Source organism: Triticum aestivum, chromosome 1B (genome assembly GCF_018294505.1).
Source record: "Triticum aestivum cultivar Chinese Spring chromosome 1B, IWGSC CS RefSeq v2.1, whole genome shotgun sequence".
Taxonomy (NCBI): domain Eukaryota; kingdom Viridiplantae; phylum Streptophyta; class Magnoliopsida; order Poales; family Poaceae; genus Triticum; species Triticum aestivum.
In genome coordinates, this window is record NC_057795.1 from 643124258 (window position 1) to 643129575 (window position 5318).

The 5318-nt window shown below is 42.0% G+C and overlaps 1 non-coding gene across 1 annotated transcript; it reads left to right on the forward strand.

The window, feature by feature from the left end:
• The first annotated feature begins 982 nt into the window (after positions 1 to 982).
• TRNAQ-CUG (transfer RNA glutamine (anticodon CUG)) lies at positions 983 to 1054 on the forward strand. Its single transcript has one exon. It is a non-coding gene; the product is annotated as a tRNA-Gln (tRNA).
• Positions 1055 to 5318: the final 4264 nt, after the last annotated feature.

Below are 5318 nucleotides of genomic sequence, written 5' to 3' on the forward strand. Positions count from 1 at the left end.
CATCCTTCCGGCGCACCACTACCTCGTCACCACTGCGCCCATGACTAACTCGGCGCCCTCTTGCGCCCGCGGCTCCACGGTGACTTCCTCGACACCGGGCCTGGCAAGCCTGGTCGGCGCACCCTGACTCGACATCGACCACGACATTCTTCGCACGGCTACCTCGACCACGGCTCCACCACCCACGCTCTTGGCTACATCGACAAACGGCACAAAGGGCTACCGCCTGCTTGAGCAACCTCGTCGGTTTTCACTAGAGCCACGACTCCGCGATGCATCGACCGTTGCGACTGTGGGGGGAGGGGGTGTCCGTCGGCTTGCCTTCGGATTCTTCTCCAGTCTCACTGTCTGCGTCGCTCCCGTTGTGACTGCGGGGGGATGTTGAGTATATTGATTATTAGGAAAGACTAGATAGACTAGGATTAGTTCTGGCTTGTCTTGTACTCCAAGTTGATCATTGTACTCCTATATATATGCCCACGGGGCTCAAGCAATACATCGAACAATTCCACCAATTCTCTCTCTCCCTTCTAACATTGGGGATTGGAATATTTGGAAAATCAGGAATCAGGCTTACTTTGATGTAATTCCACTAGACCTCCCCCTACTGTGCGATCACCTACATTTGAGCTACAAGGCCAGACCAGAGAGACTTTCTTTCTGCTTTTACAGCAAACTTGCATCTTTAATTAGTGTTGTCACTTGCTTTGTCAACTTTGTTATTCGAAGAACATACAGTACTGAGCGAGAAAATGTATAAAACCATCGTGCAGCTAGCTAGACAGCTGACTATTTGACATACGGATCTGGGGCTTCCATCAGTCGGTGTCATTAGCTACAAGTGGCTACGCATCCAGTCCAGTCCCCGGCACCACATCACGGGAGCACTGTTCAAAAGGTCATGGTGAGTAGCCCTCGAGTTCGATCTTTCATGTACTCCAGACGGTATAAAAGTAGTAATGGGAAAACTGTGGCAGCGAGTGGTTCGATGGTCTAGTGGTTAGGACATTGGACTCTGAATCCAGTAACCCGAGTTCAATTCTCGGTGGGACCTTCTTTTTTCCTTCCATTTTTCTGTGCTTGAAAAAGATGCCATTCCCTATTCTTTTCAAGAAAAGAGCTTCCTGATTAGTAATATCTTAATTGTCAATTACTTTCTCTTCATCAAAATATAAGATCTTACTCCCTCTGTCCCATAATATAACGTTTTTAAGACTAGTATAATGCCAAAAACATTTTTATATTATGGGACGGAGAGAATATATTTTAATATGGAGGGAAATTTCGTTCTCGCTATTATTTTGAATCTTCTGTGCAGAGTATGTATTTTTTTGCAAATTTCCTTACAGAAATATGACATTTCCTATTTCCTTTTGTGATGAAAATAACTTTATCAAAATTAACACTTTGTGTTTTCCATACGTTGTATGTTGTCGTTATTTCACATCTCTTTCTGTCCCAAATAAGTGTACCTATATTTTTTTGTACGAGTAACTTTATCCAATATGGAGGGAAATTTCGTTCTCGCTATTATTTTGAATCTTCTGTGCAGAGTATGTATTTTTTTGCAAATTTCCTTACAGAAATATGACATTTCCTATTTCCTTTTTTGATGAGAATAACTTTATCAAAATTAACACTTTGTGTTTTTCATACGTTGTATGTTGTCGTTATTTCACATCTCTTTCTGTCCCAAATAAGTGTACCTATATTTTTTTGTACGAGTAACTTTATCCAAATTAACACTTCATGTTTTTCAAACATTGTATGTTGTTGTTATTTCACATCTCTCTTTTTGTCCAAATACGTTGAAAGTTGTCCCAAACTTATTTTGATCTTCTCGTAAGTTTCAGTGATCATTAACACGTATACGTTAGATCATGATATATAATAATGGGGGCTATACAATATTATGTGGTTAGTCTTCCCGACATGATATTATGTTGTGCTTTGTCGCTCTCTACCACACCCCCAATGCCACCCGTAATGATTTAAAAACAATTCTTTTGTTCATCTGTTTATTTTTGTCGAGCAAGTTCTGTTTTTCTTTTCATCCGCCCCCGCGCACATTTACATCCCTATATGATGCGCGTTGCGCAAAGTAGGCGGAGCCTCGCACAAGGGTGCCACGCCTGGGCCAGCCCGTTTTCTTTTATTTTTCTTCTTCTTTTTCTGTTTCTATTTTTCTATTTTCTTTTTCATTCCCTTTCGCTCTTTTCTCGTTTTCAAGTTTATTTTTATTTTGAAAGAAAATTGTAAATGTGTGCATTCTAAAAGAAAACCAAAATTGCAAAAAAGTTCCTGTTTTCAAATTTTGATTGAATATTTCTAAACATATTTAGAAACTCAAAAACAGTTTAGGGTTTCTGAAATTGTTCGCTTCTTGACAAACCATTTACGAAAATTGTAAGAAAAAAATTTCAAATTTTTAAAAAAATGTTTACATTTTTTATTTTTATGCATGTATTCAAAAAATGTTGACATTTTCAAAAAAAATCAGGATTTTCAAATGGTTCACGCTTTCAGAAATTTGTTCTCTAAATTCAAAAAATGTTCAGGAGTTTGAACAATTATTCCCATGTTCAAAATTTTAAAAAAAGTTCAAAAGTTGGTCATGTTTGTGTAAGTTTATTCGCAATTTCAAATTTTCGGTTGAATTTTGGTGATTTGTTATTGATTTTTTTCAAGTGTTGAGTTTTGCCGCTGCATTTAGTTGTTTAAGCCTTGCGCTTTACATTTGTCATTAGATGTCGATAGTCGTATTGACGAGCAGCACACGCTCATTAGTGTGCGGTCGCGGGTTCGATTCTCAATAGACGTACTCGTTTTTGGGCGGTGCCACTGCAAATGGACCGGCTAGGTGAGCTGCACCTTATGCGAACTAGCCGCAAAGCGTGAGTCATAGAGCGGGCTTCATCTTTGTTGAAATCACTAATTAAGAAGTACTCGTTTCAAAGATCACTCCCACCTCCCTCAGGTTACTACAAGTGGCGCATTGCATATGTGTCACTTGTCGCAATTTGGGAGCTTCCCTTTTTTTCATGCATCCGTTTATTCAAAATATTTTATCTCTTAAACCGTGTGTCCAAGTCTCGAACTTGTTTTCACCATTGGATTCCTCGTGTCGAGATCTTCAAAACTAGATCCCAAGTTGATAGGTTTTGATGAATTTTTTTTCACAAAAAAAATGAACGAAAAAACCAAACCAGGAGCATGTTTTTTTCCCTTTCCAAAAGAGGTACGGCCGTGCCTCTCGTGGAAGCAAAAACACGCCTCTTGCGGGAGGAAAAAAACAGAAAACACATTTTTTTCCCGTTTCCGAGAGGCACGGCCATGCCTCTCGCGAAAGCACAACCGTGCCTCTCGCGGAAACAAAAACGTGCCTCTCTAGAAAAAAAACATATTTTTTTCGTTTCCGAGAGGCATGGCCGTGCCTCTCGCGAAAGCATAACCATGCATCTCGCGAAAGCAAAAATGTGTCTCTCGCGGTAGAAAAAAATGCGCCTTTTTCGATTTCCAAGAGGTACGGCCACGCCTCTCGCGAAAGCAAGAACGTGCCTCTCGCGGATGAAAAAAGATCCTATTTTTTGGGTTCAAAAGCTATGGAAGACCGGTGGAAAACCAAAAATTGAAAGAAGGGGAAAACCACTAAAAAGCCGAAACGCGTGCGGAAAAAAATCAAGGGAAGTGTCCAGAGCGTGACACCTGGCGGCTGCTGAGAGTGCGTCAAGTGGCGTTGATTATTGGAAGGCTCCCGAAGGAGCGCTGGCCAACTAATTGCTCCCCATCTTTGTTCTTTCGTACGTCCCTCGGGCATGCCCAGTTTTATCTTTTAAGAGAATGTATCATTTACTAATAGTAGCACATTGGTTTTTCACATCAAAACACACCAACTTATATACGCTCAATGAGTGATAATCAACAAGTCAAGGCATCAACAAACAGAGGATGAAGCATTAATTAAACGTAAAGGCATTGAGTGTGAGACACTATGTGTGTGTGTTGTGGAAGACTAGACGGGGATGGTACAAGGTGCTAAGAAAAGCTACAAAGCATGGGTGTGGCCTGCGTGCCTGTTGGACGTTTCGATGGACATGCTAATATATCTCTCTTACAATACACATACATATATGATATGTGTGCATGCATCAGATGAGACGGGATGCCATTCATCCTCATTATAGGTCCACAAAATTACTTGTTGACGGAGGGAGGGGCTGAGGAAAGCGATGTTGGTGGAGGTTGACGATCAAGCTTACCACCTTAGGCTTGATCACGTTGATTGTGAATAGATGGACAATGTAACCACCATCAACAATGGTGACAAGCACTTCAAAACATATGGATCGCTTGTTCCGTTCAAGATTTTCTTCTCTCGTTATAATGCACATGCACATTTGCTAGTAGAATCCCAATTCCTAGAAGGCGAGGACGGACATTGAGTGGTCGCGAGCGGCCACACCGGACATGTCTAATACGATGGCGAGTGGGTTAGAGCATCTACAACCGCATTGGGCAAATCCAATCCCCTAAACGTCCGCGGGCGTGCCCACAGACAACGTCATCCGTCTTCTCATTTGTCCTCCTAGATAACCACACTCCTCATATGTCAACTCTAAAATTCATGCACATCCATGCACGTCCATCACATGGCACAACTTCATCATCAACTAAAAATTTTGATAGTCCAAAATAAACAACATGATTCTTACCTTCATCACCCAGGAGACTAGTGTCCTACAACATGATTCTCGACTCCCCCATTTGTCTCACAAGGCAACCCCCCCCCCCAATCTCAATTCCTGCAATGTCGCCTCCTTTTTTAGCTCCCATTTTGTATATTTCTCGTGCTTTTCCAAGACTATTCTCTCCCTCAATGGTTAGCTTCTCTCTCACGCTCTCCCAGTCGAGCTCCATCCTCTCCCTTTGCACATCTATGAGGAGCTTGTACCTCTCCTCTTTCTTCACCTCCTTGGCGAAAAAAAGCCCGTCCATGTGGCAGTCATTTTGCTTGGCACGTCATCACGCGTGATCCTATCATTCTCCCACTAGTTTCCCTTCACCTGCCAGTTCCTCTTTGGCACAGTGGACTGTATGTACGCCCATTCACGTTGCTCTTCTTTGTTATCCAATGCAATAGATTGATTGGAGCTAGTGCCATCGTTTTTCTTCATCTTCTTGGTGCCATTGTGGAGCATCCCAACGATGGTTGCCACTTTGTTTTTTTATTCAATTTCAACCAATGGTGGGACAAAGTGAATGGCTTCTTCTCGGTTTGTTCGTACAAACCCGCCACCAAAGTTGCATGGCTTTGGCTC